At 46.4% G+C, this 14,724-nt stretch overlaps 1 protein-coding gene and 1 long non-coding RNA gene across 4 annotated transcripts in view; one reads left to right on the top strand and one right to left on the bottom strand.

Moving 5' to 3' along the window:
• AKAP1 (A-kinase anchoring protein 1) overlaps window positions 1-1,642 on the bottom strand; it is a 37,117-nt gene extending 35,475 nt beyond the window's left edge. Inside the window, exon 1 of one of the 2 annotated variants that reach the window (XM_059380144.1) lies at window positions 1,562-1,642. The gene's annotated coding sequence lies outside the window, so the exon portion shown is untranslated. Of the gene's footprint in view, window positions 1-1,336; window positions 1,444-1,561 lie in introns of those variants that run through there. The other variant, XM_059380143.1, reaches the window with a different exon arrangement.
• Window positions 1,643-1,669: 27 nt separating this feature from the next.
• Window positions 1,670-14,724, top strand: part of LOC132004079 (uncharacterized) — a 57,055-nt gene continuing 44,000 nt past the window's right edge. For both annotated transcript variants that reach the window (XR_009400414.1, XR_009400413.1), the window contains exons 1-3: window positions 1,670-1,951; window positions 3,335-3,536; window positions 10,550-10,659. This is a non-coding gene — a long non-coding RNA (uncharacterized LOC132004079). The remainder of the gene's footprint in view (window positions 1,952-3,334; window positions 3,537-10,549; window positions 10,660-14,724) is intronic.

Genomic DNA, 14,724 nt, shown 5'->3' with positions numbered 1-14,724 from the left:
ACACCTGGGGTGAAGAGCACCGGGTTTCTGTTAGCCGCGGCGGAGCGCGAGGCACCAGCCACCCTCGGCATCCCTGCAGGAGAGGTCTCGAAAGGCCCAGGGGTTCCAGCAGTCCCGGGTCTGTTCGACACCGCCCACCATCAACAGCGCCTTTCCTTCTCTAAGCCTCCTTCGGGGGGGGGGGGGGGGGGGGATAGGGAGGGACTGTACCCTAGGGCGCAGCGGAACTGGTGAGAGCCTGCCCCGAGGCGTTCAGACCACAGTCTTCCCAAGCCCATTTTGACCCATAACCCCGACACTAGAGTGGTCCCTCCACACCGCGGGCCGGGGCGGGGGTGGGGGGTGGTGGTTGTGCAGGCGGAGTGTGACACGTGACCCACGCGCCCCGGGACATGAAGTCAGCGGGCACTACGGCCAGGACAGTCTCCCAACACCCTTGAAGGGGCTGCATATGCTAATCCTCTCGAGAGACACCAAGCCCTTGACCTCAGGACCCTAACTCGGTTCCAAAGGTCCCTGCCCCCAAAACCGTTCCAATCACCACGGTGCCCTAGCCCATCCTCCGCGTTCCGCAAATCAACCCTCTTCCCAGGTTCGCCGCACTGAACTCCCAGGGGCTAGGCTACCTGCACGGGTTTGCCAGCACCGTGCCTAGGCGGGGAGCAACCCAACGCGAGCTTAAGGGGCCCAGAAGTTGGATAATGTTCCTGAAGTGACCATTTCAACTCCAGCCCTTCAGGAGGAAGAAAGGGGTGCCCGCGGGCCTCGGGGCACCTCCTCGCCCTTATGAGCGCCTGGCCCTGCCCACAGCCCGCCCCGCCGCCGCCTCTCCCAGTTCCCACTTGGGTACACACGACCTTTGAAAAGTAAACGCGTGTGGGGTTGGGCGACCTTGGGTGGGACGCGCTCGGGTCTGTCTCACGGGAGGGAGTGCACGCTCGGGGAAAGTTAAGCCGCAGAGGGGTGCCCCGGGCGCCGCGTCCTCGCCTCCCTACCCCCAGAGGGCTGTGACGCGCGTGGGGGGCACCATGCGGCCGCAGACCATGGCTCTAGCCTCGCACACGCGACCTGTCAGCAGGAGCCCGCGGCAGACAACCCCGGCGGGGGAGGAAGAGGGGGCGCGCAGGCGACGACAGAGAAAGGGCCTGCTTGACAGCAAGCGATGGGCCGGATCCCCTCCTCACGCTCTCGGCTTCCGCAGCCTCCCGCCTCCCGGACACCTGGAGCGCGCGTCGCACACCGCACCTGCACCTTAGACTCCCCGCGCCCGACGGCGTCGCCCTCGGGGGCCTGGCAGGTGGTCATCGCGCCCGCCGCCCTGGCGGCCCCAACTCACCAGGTCCTCGGCGACAGTCGGGATGCAGAGTCCTCGCCCGCCGCCGCCCCCCCCCCACCCCCGGGCCCAGCAGCCCAGCCCCGCTGCGCTGCGGCCGCTCCCCCACGTGCTTGCCCAGGCCGGAGGAACACAGAGACATTAAATACTGAGGACGCGCAGCTACGTGCCCGCTGCGCGACGCAAGGCCCCGCCCCCCGCCCTGGTGCCCCGCGCCGCCCCTCTCACCTGCGCGTGCGCGCCGCCTGCCTCTCCCGCCCGCGCTTCTCCCAGCTGCGCCAGAGAGGGCGCGGTCTGGAGCGCCTCGCCAACATCCCGCAGCCGCCGCCCGCAGCCTGGCCTCGCTCGGGCTCTCGCGAGAGGAAGTGTAATCTCGGCGGGGTTGGAGAGAGCGGCCTGGCTGGATCCTGGGGAGATGTCTCGGAACCCCAAAGGTCTACCCGGCGAGCGCAGCGTGGGGTCTCCTGCCTCAGCTCTGGGCGGGTTCCCGGCGTCAGTTAGACCATCTGCCTGCCGCGTCGCGGACAGCCCCCTGGAAAAGGCGGAGTGGCCTGGCCGGGGAGGGGCAGGACCGCGTTGCTTCCCCGGAACTGTCAGTACTTCGTAATGCATAATCAGGTGGCCATTAATAATTGTTCAATAATGACTGCAGAATAGGGAGTACCTCGCACTACTCAAATGCAACTTTTTTTGCCCATTTTCACATTCGGTGAGGTTGAACTGAAACAAACACTTTCCTCTAAATGGGTTTGGGTTTTGGAAAAATTCCTGTGAAGAGGTGGTCACCACGAGTCACTAACTCTGCCAGGAAACTTGGGAAAATAAGTTGCCCCCAGACAAGTGAACAGGATGGGTCTTGGCTGGGCCTGTTCTCAGTCTTAAAATATAGGGACGTGAAGTAAACATTTGGGCAAAATAAAAGAGATCATGCTAACCACTAACCATTACTTGGGAAAACGCTTCATTCATCTTCATTAGTGACCAAAATGCAAATTTAAATGACAATGAGATACCATTTACTAGTGAGTTTTAAGTATAAACTTATATATATATGAATCCCAGTTGCATGCTGCGATTAGTGTTATGAAGGAAACAAAGAGGAAGCTGAAATAGGAAAGAAAAAGAAAAAACCAGTTCTATGGTTCCAAAAGGCATAGGGTAAAACTTAAACTGAAACCTTGTGGATGAGAAGGAACCAGCCTTGCAAATAGTATTTGGGAAGAAGGATTAGGAAGTATTCCCAGCAGAGGCAACAACACAGGCAAAAGGAAGAAACAGCTTCTAGTGAACTAGAAGGTCAGTGTGGATGGAATATATAGTGGGGGTTGAGCGCAATGCTGGAAAAAGAAGGTTGCAAACAGGAAAAAGAAGGTTGAAAACTGGGAAGAGGATAAGAGAACTAGATCACCTTATAAACTATAGTAAAGCTTGAATTTTATTCTACTCTGCTTAGAGCCAAAGCCGAGCATGCTTCTACCTCAGGACCTTTGCACTTGCTATTTCCTCTGACTGGAATATTCTGCAGAACTCTGCAGACTACACTCACCTCTTTCAAGTCCTTTGCTCAGTGGTCATCTACTCAGTCTCTGAAACTTTCCCTGTTCTCCCTATTTAAGATTGTAATTACACACATGCATGCGGGTGCATGCCCCCACCCACACAATTCTCTATCCCTCACCCCTTCTTTATTTTTCTTCACAGCACTTACCACTATCTACATTCTATATACTTCATTTATTCACAAGAGCTGATATCATTGGGGGCATGACATATGGAGGGCACTCAGTAAAAAAAGCGTTTAGTGAATAAACGGGAATCCATTAAAAAAGGTTAAGTAGAAAATAACACTAAGAGTGCATAGGTGGCTCAGTAAGTTAAGCATCTGACTCTTGATCTCAGCTCAGGTCTTGTTCTCTGGGTCCTGAGTTCAAGCCCTGCGTTGGGTGTGGCACCTACTTTAAAAGAGAAAGAGTGATACAATATAACTTCTGTTTTTAAAAGGAAGCTGAAGCTGCTATGGAAAGAATGGATTAGAAGACCAGTACAGAAGCAGAGAGACCAGAAGAGAGACTGCTACAATGAGCCAGATGAGAAATTGTGCTGGCCTGAGCTAAGAGTCATGGCAGTGGGTATGCAGAGATGGCTTTGGACACAAGGTATATTTTGGAAGAAGTACCAACAAGACTACTTCACTCATGTTGAGGTAAGGAAAAGGGAACAATTAACAATTCTTTCTCTGGCTTGAACCACTATATTAAATGGGGTACAATTTATTGAGATGAGGGAAGATGGGGACAGTGAATCATTGGTTTCATTTGGGAGCCACTATATATATAGTGTTTTGTGACTGTCGAGTGCAAATAAGTAGTTAAGTTGTATATGCACATCTGAAGTTCAAAGTGGCAGAAGTTGGAAATACAAATTTGTGTTGAAAATCATTTAAAAAGTGGACATTTTAGGGGTGCCTGGGTTAAGCCTCTGCCTTCAGCTCAGGTCATGATCTCAGGGTCCTGGGATCAAGCCCCACATCAGGCTCTCTGCTCAGCAGGGGGCCTGCCCCCCCCCCCTGCCTGCCTCTCTCCTTGCTTGTGATCTCTCTCTCTGTGTCAAATAAATAAATAAAATCTTTTTTTTTTTAAGTGGATATTTTAAAGAAAGACAATGCCCTGGTGGTGGTGGAGGGATGGAATGTCTATGGGGGAGAACCTGGGAAAATGATGTCCAAGCTGTTATGTCCTGGAAGGATTGGTAGGAAAAAATGGGGAATAGGAGGAAGTAGAAAAAAGAGGGAGACAAGGCTATGAATATGGTTATGAGGAGGGGCAGAAAAGCAGGAGGAAATGATATCAATGTGTTAGTCCTGTCCTAGGTGTGGTCACATGAGCAAAGGAAGAGGTGAAGTGGGGTAACTGGAGTACTAGGGAAAGTGTAAGACACAGTTCACGGGGGGGGGGAGGGGGCTGAAGACAGGATTAACTATAATCACAGCTAAAGATCAACCCAGCAGCTGTGGCCAGCCACAAGGTCAGGGCAGTGCAGAGGTCCCAGGGTGGCCCTAGTATGAGAATGAGAAGGTGGAGGAATGAGAAGGGAGGTGAGGATGGAGGGCCATCTTAAGAACTTGGCCCTGAGGAAGAGGCTTAAACTTTAGCATCAGCTCAATATGGGAAAAAGCCTGCTTAAGACAGGGATTTTAAGGGGTGCCTGGGTGGCTCAGCGGGTTAAAGCCTCTGTCTTTAGCTCAGTCATGATCCCAGGGTCCTGGGATTGAGCCCTGCATCAGACTCTCTGCTCAGCAGGGAGCCTGCTCCCTCCCCTCTCTCTGCCTGCCTCTCTGCCTACTTGTGATCTCTGTCTGTCAAATAAATAAATTAAATCGGGTTTTTTTTTAAGGATTTAATTTATTTATTTGACCGGACAGGGGCCAAAGGAAGGCAGAGAGGCAGGCAGAGTGGGGGGGTGGGTGGGGAAGAAGGCTCCCTGACGAGCAGGGAGCCCGATGTGGGGCTCTGCAGAGGATTTAACCCACTGAGCCACCCAGGTGCCCCAATAAAATAAAATCTTAAAAACAAAAAAAAGATAGGGATTTTAAGATAGGAGATATAAAACAGCTTCAAGGACTTTTGTGAACCCTCTGAAATTGCTCACATAGTTTTTTAAATATGATGTTTTTCTGTGAAAATAGTCATGGATAACTTCTATCAGATTCTCTAATCCTGATGTTAAAAAATAATAATAACGGGAACCTGGCTGGCTTAGTCTGTAGAGCATGTAACTCTTGAGCTCAGGTTTGTGAGTTGGAGACCCACATTGGGAATAGAGATTACTTAATAAAAAAATTTTTTTTAAATAAAAGAGTAAGAATTTAATAAGTGGAACAAGACAGAAGGTAACAGTGTATCTTTAAAAAAAAAAAAAAAAAGGAATATGTCAGTTAGAAGTAGGAAGTGACAAAGGAGACCAAAAGAAAAAGTTGGGGAGCGAGTAGTGCCTGTCTTAGGGAGAAGGCACTCAATCCAGTCTAATCAAGACACTGCCCTCTCTGGTTAAGTGGAAATGGTCAGATCAGAACCCAGTACTATTATTCATTTAAATCCTAGAACTCTGCCCCTCATCCTGTTTCCATACCCACAAAACAACCTTCTGATAATTCTCTCCGAGGAGAGAAGCCATAGCTGGACCGCCTTACAGGTAGATTTTGGTCACTGTAAATTACACAAATGACCCTCTTGTTTTCTCCATCTCGTAGACCTTGTAAAGGTTTGTTGTTTGAGTCAGCTTTCAGTTTTGGAATTCAAATGTGGTGGAGTTTCTGAATCTGTCATAAGGCTGAGTGAGGACTTTAGGACCACAGCAACTTTCATCAAAATATCACCAGTATGTCCTCTTGTGAGGCTCTTGTTTTTTGTTTTTTGTGTTTTTTTAAGTAGGCTATACACCCAACATGGTGCCTGAACCACAACCCTGAGGTCAAGAGTCACACATTCTACCGACAGAGCCAGCCAGGTGCCCCTGTGAGGCTGTTATAAAGTCAACCAGTTGTCTTCTCTTGGCAGCACATTTAACTTCAGAGGACACATATTTGAGAAGTGTCCTGCGTTTCCTACCAGAAGCATCCGCAGACGGAACTTTTCCAGTGCTAGCAAATATGAACTGTCCCCTTAATGGGCAATACAGTGAGGGAGTGTCCTAGCACCTTCAGTTTCATTGAATAAACAAGTGAAACTAAACCCCTCCCATTCTCCACTGGTTATACCCCCAGGATCATGCTGTGTCTGCAGAGAAGAGTAAATGATCTACTCCTAAAGAAGTCAATAGAAAGAGTTAGGGAGGGACACCTGGGTGGCTCAGTCCGTTAAACATCTGTCTTTGGCTCAGGTCATGATCCCAGGGTCCTGGGATTGAGTCCCGCATTGGGCTCCCTGCTCAGCAGGAAGCCTGCTTTTCCCTCTCTCTCTCTCCCCCTGCTTGTGTTCCTGCTCTCTGTCAAATAAATAGATAAATAAAATCTTTAAAAAAAAAAAAAAGAAATAGTTGGGACGCCTGGGTGGCTCAATGGGTTAAAAAAAAGAAATAGAGAATAATAATACCCATAGGTAATACTTAATGAACACTTAATGCCCGGCACTGTGCAAAGTACTTTCTTCCAGTCCTCCACCAGCCTCAGATAATAGACGCTCTCATTCTACTGCATTCCCATTTTGCAGCCCTTAGTCACACAGCAGTGGAGGCAAGGTTTTAACCTCAGAAATCTGACTTGAAGCCCATGGATTAACCAACTCACTATAGCACTACTGGAGACAGACCTAGAGAATCAACAAGCAGTTTGATACAGAAACATGGCTGCTGCATGTTTGATTTGTGTCCCCTTAAAAAAGATATGCTGAGGGGCCCCTGGATGGCTCAGTGGGTTAAATCCTCTGTCTTTGGCTCAGGTCATGATCCCAGGGTCCTGGGATCAAGCCCCACATCAGCCTCTCTGCTCAGCAGGGAGCCTGCTTCCTCCTCTTTCTCTGCCTGCCTCTCTGCTTGCTTGTGATCTCTGTCTGTCAAATAAATAAATACAATCTTAAAAAAAAAAAAAAAAATATGATGAAATCCCAACCCCAGTACCTCAGAACGTGACTATTTGGAAACAGGCTTGTTGCAGATGTAAATTAAGCTGAGGTCATGCCAGAGTAGATTTGACCCCTAATGCAATCTGACAGACAGCCACAGGAAGACAAGAAACAGAGAGAAGTGCCATGGGACAGGAGAGGATTGGGTTTATGCATCTGGAAGCCAAGGAATGCCAGAGATTGCCAGCAATCCACCAGGAGTGAAGAAGAAACAACACTTCTCGAACACTTTCATTTTTTACTTCTTCCTTTGAGAACTGTGAGACAACACATTTCTGTTGTTTTGAGCCACCCAGTTTGTGATACTTTGTTCCAGCAGCCCTAAGACACTGATACAGTATCTTTCTTTCTGGAACCCATGGCAGACAGTTCCTCCCCCTCTGGACCCAAGGTGTCCTAGCTTCACAGGGCAGAGGCCCCATCCAAGGGGTTATCATGAAGGGGCCTCAGATAGCCAGCACTCAGGCTATCACCTCACCACCAGCATATATTTCCTGGGAACTTTTCAGCTACATATTTAAGACCTTGATTCAGGTTCTGTTCAGTGGGCGTCATGCAGGGGTGTGTTCGGCCCTTTCCCAGAGCCTCTCCACTCCTCTCAGCTTCTTGCAATGGCAGTATAGTTGGGAAGCGGAGCCTAAGAAACTCTGTAAACTACTTCAGACAGGGTGAAGTTGTACCCCAAAGCAGTTTAGGTCCTTCAGCTCTAGCCAAGCTCGTGGACACAGAGAAGCAATTAATTATCAGAGACTGTTACCTACTTTATTTTATTCCGTGGGAGGGATTTCCTTCTGGGCCCACTATCACAATCCTCCCAGGAGGCCATCTGACCATGCTGCGTGTAGGGAGGCTCAAGTTGCTTGGACTCTCTAAGAACGCTGCAGTGAGCCCTCTCTCATAAGGTTTATAATCTGTTGTGCAGTGTTTATTTTGTTAGTGTGCATACCTTTTGGTACACCGCTGCAACTGGGATTGTCTGAAACAGCAAGATCTAGGAGTCTCAGATAACCCACAGGGATGGGAACTTCTGTGGGATGACACCTTTTCCCAAGGCGACTCACCTCTAGGAGTGATGGGGTAGAGCACATAATGATATGGGAGCTCAGATACTGCACCCAAAGTTTTCCATTGTCCCCAACCTCCACTCACCCTCCACAAGTCCTCTGGAACTATTTTCTTGGCTCTATCTATTCTAAAATCTGGCAAGTTTCTGACTTCTGTTTGATGAGACACTCCAGTTTCCTACAAACTAACGTATTCCATCGAGAACTGCCAGTAGCCCACACGGTGGCATTGTGCAAATTAGGTAACAGGTGTCCCCTCCCCCAGACAGACACAGCTCTGTGCCAGGCTCCATAGTGAGCAGAGTGCAATGGCACAGTCTAGATTTCAGCCTCTACTTGCCCTTGGGCTAGATGTCCTTGTGCAGGACACAACCTGCACAACCCTCCATGACATTCCTGCAGTTGGCAGTGAGCTCTAACAGAACAAGTGCTGTCTACTATGACACAGTCAGGCAACCAGACCTCCAGGGGTTTTGTGCAACACACTGCAATGGCTTCATTCACTTAACCACTGTCAAAGCCTAAAGTATTGCCTTGTTCAGTATAGGTTTTGGTTTGGTCGGTTTTGGTTTTTTTTGTTTTGTTTTGTTTTGTTTTTTATTTGTCAGAGAGAGAGAGTGAGCACAGGTAGACAGAGTGGCAGGCAGAGTCAGAGGGAGAAGCAGGCTCCCTGCGGAGCAAGGAGCCCGATGTGGGACTCGATCCCAGGACACTGGGATCATGACCTGAGCCGAAGGCAGCTGCCCAACCAACTGAGCTACCCAGGCGTCCCTGATTTTTTGTTTTTAAAGAATTTATTTTTAAGTAATCTCTATACCCAACATGGGGTTTGAACTCATAACCCTGAGATCAAGAGTCACATGTTCCACTGACTGAGCCAGCCAGGCATCCCTCAGTACAGGTATTTAAAATGCTCTTGTGGCAAACAGTCTCTCCTTTGCTGGCCTGCCCACTGCTCCCTTGCAGTGTATTCAATAAATTTCTATCTCTTTTGTTCTGCCTTGGGTGAATTCTTTCTGCCTTGGGTCACCCCCACTTGGTGGCCCTCACAGGTTGGAACCACAGCCATGCAGGGCCAGGACTCTCCACAATTTTTCTGGGAATGTCTCGGGACTCTCCCTTGGTGGACTGACTCTAGTACTCCCTGGGAATCTGACGACCTCCAGCTGAGGTTTCTCCTCCATGAGGATCAGAGCCCCAGGGGGAACCTGCTGGACCACCCTTGCCCAAAAGGGTGAGGGATTTTCCCCCTTGCCCTTCGGAGGGATCCTTCCCTCCCCCTTCTTTCAACTTTCGGCCCTCTATCAGCCTAACCCTAGTGTTCCTCAGACAGCTGAAGGTCTCTGGCCAGGGCAGCTCTCTGGTGTTGGTCTGAAGGGCTGAGGGCAGAGAGGTTGGACTGCCTGTGTCCTCACCTCTCACACTCCATCCCCCTGAGGCATCCGTTCCTAATTTGTGGCACAGTTGGCAGTGGCAGCCCATCCAGGGTGAATCCGCACATACTGCAGATTCAGACTCAGTTGGAACCCCTCCTGAAGCAGACTGCAGACTGCAGACTCAGTTGGAACCCCTCCTGAAGCCCGGTGACTCTCAGCCTTGCTTCTTGCTTCTTTCCGCATCCCGCTTTTTCCTTTGTTTCCATGGGTCCAGCCACCATCTTGATCTACATTTCTGTGGATCCGAGTGAATCCAACAATTCCACATACAAGTGATGATTCCACAAGGGTTCCAGCCGGTGCCATCAGACCTGACCACCAGAGAATCTCACTCGGATCGCCTCTCAGCACATTCCTCTAACACCATGCTCTGGTCTTTAACGGCACAGAACCCCTGATGGACAGCTTAGGTCAGGACAGCCCCCACCTACGTCCAGCAGAAAGCAGCTACTGAAGATGAGACCTCCACCCAAATGCCAAAGATTTGTCCTCCTTAATCAGTCAGGGGGGCATATAGAGGCCACTTTCAGACAAACAGGCTTGAGCAATGGAAGCTTGATTAAGGCAGAAGAACCCACAGTGACCCCAGGGCTGAATACAGACAGGCCATCAGGCAACCCACCTCAAAATAGCCAGAGTCCCTGGCTGACCAATGGGCTACTTACAACTGGGAACAGGAACCAGAAAATTCCATATATTCCCATGCCTTCTCACTACCCCCAACAACAACAGCAGCCCCCCACCCCACCTCCTGGCAGACAGTCTCTCCTTTGTTGTCCTACCCTCTGCTCCCTTGCAGTGTCCTCAATAAACTTCTGTCTCCTTGTTAATTAATTAAGAAAAAAAGAAACAAAACACTTGTAACCTCAAGTAATTTGACCTAGCCTCTCAGTATCCTCATCTGTAAGATGAGGGTAATTACAGGACCCACTTTATGCAATTTTTGTGAAGATAAACTGAGATACCCCATATGAAATACTTTGCACAGTGCTGAGCCCAATAAATAAAAGCTATGATTCCATTTCAAGTGCTTTTATTAAGCAATCAGGAACAAGTCAAGATTCATTCAACATATGTGTATTAATTATTTTGTGCTAGGTCTTGTGTAAGGTGTTGTGGTTACCAAGGCGGAGGCCCCGCATCTGGTAGAGAAGGCAGACATGAACATGGTGAAGGCCATGTGCAGTGGGGTCAGTGCTGTGACAGAGGTAAGTACAGACGCGGGATGAAAAGGTGGTAAATGTCAGTGACTTTTATTCTGCCTGTGTTAGAGTTAAGGGAGCTCGAAGGTATCCTCGCTACTCTTTCTGCATTTGTTATTTACCAAAATAAAATGTATTGCTCCCATTATTTGTTGTTGCATACCAAACCATGCCATCCCAAAACTGAAGTGGCTTAAAACAATCACTGATTTTTAGCTCATTGGATGGTTTGTTTCTGCTCCCTATGTTGTTGGCTGGTTGACTTGACTAAGATTGGAAGATCCAAGATGGCGTCACTTACATGTCTAGTGCCTTGGCTGTCATGGCTGGAATAGCTGGGCTGGCCCAGTGTTTGTTTATCTCTCTTTGTGATCTCTCCAGACCTCCCTCTTTGCTGGACCTCCCTAAATAGGAGCTGGGGGCTCCAAGAGGAGGAAGGCTGAGGCTGCCAGGAATCTTAAGACCTAGACCCAGATCTGGGCAGCAAGTTACTCAAAATCTTTTCCACTCTTTCTTCAATCTGTAAAAGGAGGGGCAGTAAGATCTAACTTGCCATTTTTGTTGTTGTTGTTCGCTTTTTTGTTTGCTTTTTTTTAGGATTAAATAGAATGCAAGGAAAATACTGGCACATGGTAGATGAGATAGTTGAGGGGTGACAGTATACTGTTGTTATTCATTTTCTTAACTTACTTCTTAAGTAATATGACTGCTACATTTGCAAATGTTTTTTCAACCTGTTATGGGAACAGCAAACAGGGCTCTAGTATTGCCTGCTCCTCCTTGAAAACTTGAGCATTCATGCCATGGAGTTGGGGCATGGCTTTGTGAATTTGTTCAACCTTTTGGAAAGCAATTTAGTAATCATTAACAGACTCATAAAAAAACGTTCATATCCTTTGACCCAATAACTAGATTTTCAGAAAATTATCTCAAGGGCATTGATTCAAAAGGAAAGCAGCATACACACCAAGCTCTTCATTGCCATTTTTTCTAGAGCATTCTAAAATGGAGAAACAGGGGGCACCTGACTGGCTTAGTCAGTGGAGCATCAGACTCTTGGTCTCAAGGTTGTGAATTTGAGCCCCACACTGGGTGTAGAGATCACTTAAAAAAAAAAAAATAGAGAAACAGCTTAAATGTCCAATAGTAAGGGAATGGTTAGCTAAAATATGATACAAATAAATGCTTTAATATGATACAAATGATTAAATGCTAAAATATGGTACTACTTTCTGGAAATAAATGCATTCTGGAATATCATATATTTCCTAAAGTGACAAATCTTACCACTATATGATAGCATGGAAAATTTTATAAATAAAATGTTAAGTGACAAATTCAGAATTCAAAAATGTCTCTACATGAAAAAGGACTAGAGCCAGACATGGGAAAAAAATTTCATGTGTTTGGGAAGTGGGTTTGGAATTGATTTGTTTTCCTTAAAAATATTTTTTATTATTTAAAATCAAAATCAGACAAAAAATTTAGGCGAGGCCATATGGAAAAATCGTTTATTAAAAAAGAGAGGCTATAGAGTAAATGGTAGAGAATAATTTGCAAAGCTTTTAAAAATACAAGTGCCAACTGAATTTCAGCTCAGGTTGCGATGTCAGGGTCTTGGCATCAAGCCCCAAGTTGGGTTCCTTGCTCAGCTTGGAGTCTGCTTGAGATTCTCTCTCCCTCTCACTGTACACCTCCCCAGCTGCTCACATTCTAAATAAATAAATAAATAAAATCTTAAAAAACAAAAATACAGTGGCACCTGGGTGGCTTTGTCGGTTAAGCTTCTACTTTCAGCTCAGGTCATGATATCAGGGTCCTGGGATTGAGTCCCACATTGGGCTCCCTGCTCAGTGGGGAGTCTGCTTCTCCCTTTGTCCCTCCCCCAGCTTGTGTGAGTGCACACACATACTCTCTCTCTCTCTCTCTTGCTCACACTCTCTTTTTCTCAAATTAATAAAATACAAGTGCCTAAGCTTCTCCATACAGATTCTAATTGTTAGGTTCTCAGGTAGGGCTTAGCTATTTATATTTTTGCAGAGCTCCACAAATGATTTTGATGTACACCTGGGAGATACCCACTGAGATGGATACATTGTTACCCTTTCAAATGATTGAATAAACATTCAGATCAAAAAGAGTAAGGCAAGGGGCACCTGGCTGGCTCAGTGCTATAGCATGTGACTCTTGATCTCAGGGTCATGAGTTTGAGCCCCATGTTGGGCATAAGGTTTACTTTAAAATAAGAGTAACACAAGGAAGATTTACATAATTAAAACATTTTCCCCCTAATAAAAATATGTTCCTACTTGTGGACCTTTTCTATTTCCATTTATTTATTTGTACTCTGATGAATTTGTAGCCTTTGTACATAATCCAGAACACAGAAGGGACAGCTTTTGATAAACATGTGTAGTTCTGTACAATGTAAGGAAAAAAACATGGCATAAGAGCTAATGGCCTGGGGCTTAGCAGGAAGAGCAATAGAAGCAGAGAAAGATCTCATCTCCATATCAGTTAAAATATATTGACAGAGGTGTGACTGGGTGGCTCAGTGGGTTAAGCCTCTGCCTTTGGCCCAGGTCATGATCTCAGGGTCCTGGAGTCGAGCCCCACATCGGGCTCTCTGCTCAGTGGGGAGCCTGCTTCCCCCCCCCCCTTCTCTCTGCCTGCCTCTCTGCCTACATGTGATCTCTCTTCCTGTCAAATAAATAAATAAAACCTTAAAATATATATATATATATAGGCAGAATTTCAAGGATGATTTCCCACTGTGACCAGCTGTGGACTGTTCCTAAGGAAAAGAAGTAGTAGGTAGTCTCATGATATTTAATATGAATATTTTTCTTTCTTTTATAATACTGGCATTAACTCATAGGGAGTTATTGTTAATGACTGGAGAGTAGAAACTGCAAAAGCCAAGCAGAACCTTGTTCTGCCCAGCCCAGCTTCCAGAAAATATAGTGAAAGAGACAGTAGATTCTTTGAGAAAATCCTGGAGTTAAGCAATTTCACAATGACTATGTTTCCTAAGACCATCATTTCCCAAAGTGTGCCCTTTGTAAAAAGTAATTTCTCAGAAGACTGGAAGATATTGCTTGAAAAGGGGTTTCATGTTAAAATCTGTTTGGAATGTAGGATTTCACCAAGTTAGATTTCTTTGCAGGACTTCTCAGAGCCTTTGTGAATCTCTAAGAAAGAATATAGTATGAAATATGAAAACCTTATGTTGGTGGATGCAACAAACTTTGCAAAACACTTCCATAGACCATAAGATTTCCGGTCAGCGCTAAATAAATATTAGTTTATGTATAAATGTTAATGCAAGGAAAATTAGTACAGAGTATAATGGTCCTAGATTTGTATTATTTCATTTGGATTTTTCACTGAAGGAAAATTAATCTTCATGTGAAAATTAGAAGACAATATATAGAAAATTCAAGAGCCTCTCTGGATAAACTCTTAGAACTAATGAGCAAGTTCACTAAAGTTTTTAGACATAAGATCCTTGCCCCCACTCACAAATTGCTTTCCTATTCACCAATAGCATACAATTAGAAAATTTAATTTAATTTAATTTTTTTGAAGAAATTTTAATTTTAAAAGTACTATTTATAATAGGGCCAAAATCTGTACACTAACTAGGAAGAAGTCTAACAAAATATGGTCAAAGCTACTATGGAGAAAACTTAAAGTCTTTATTCAAATACATAAAAAAATTCCTAAACAAACAGAGAGATTATATACCATGTTTGTGGTTAGGGAGATGCAACGTGGTAAGGGTATAATGGTCTCCATCTTTCACTTCCTTCATTTCCTGATTAAAACTTGTATTTATCTCTTACCTTTCCTTCTCTTGTTTCTTGTAATGTCTAAGAACAAAGATGGTCTCCCCTCTTTCATTGTCAGAATGCCTTCTGCCTGTCTTAGCCAATTATGAGACATGTTTTAGAGCTCCATCTCCAGATGCCCAGTAATACCCAGCCAGCTCAGTTGGGAGAGCATGTGACTCTTGATCTTGGGGTTGTGAGTTTGAGCCCCACATTGTGTGTAGAGATTACTTAAAAAATA

This window comes from Mustela nigripes, chromosome 16, assembly GCF_022355385.1.
Source record: "Mustela nigripes isolate SB6536 chromosome 16, MUSNIG.SB6536, whole genome shotgun sequence".
Lineage (NCBI taxonomy): Eukaryota > Metazoa > Chordata > Mammalia > Carnivora > Mustelidae > Mustela > Mustela nigripes.
The sequence above is the reverse complement of the archived record's forward strand: the minus strand, read 5'-3'. Positions and strand labels throughout refer to the sequence as shown.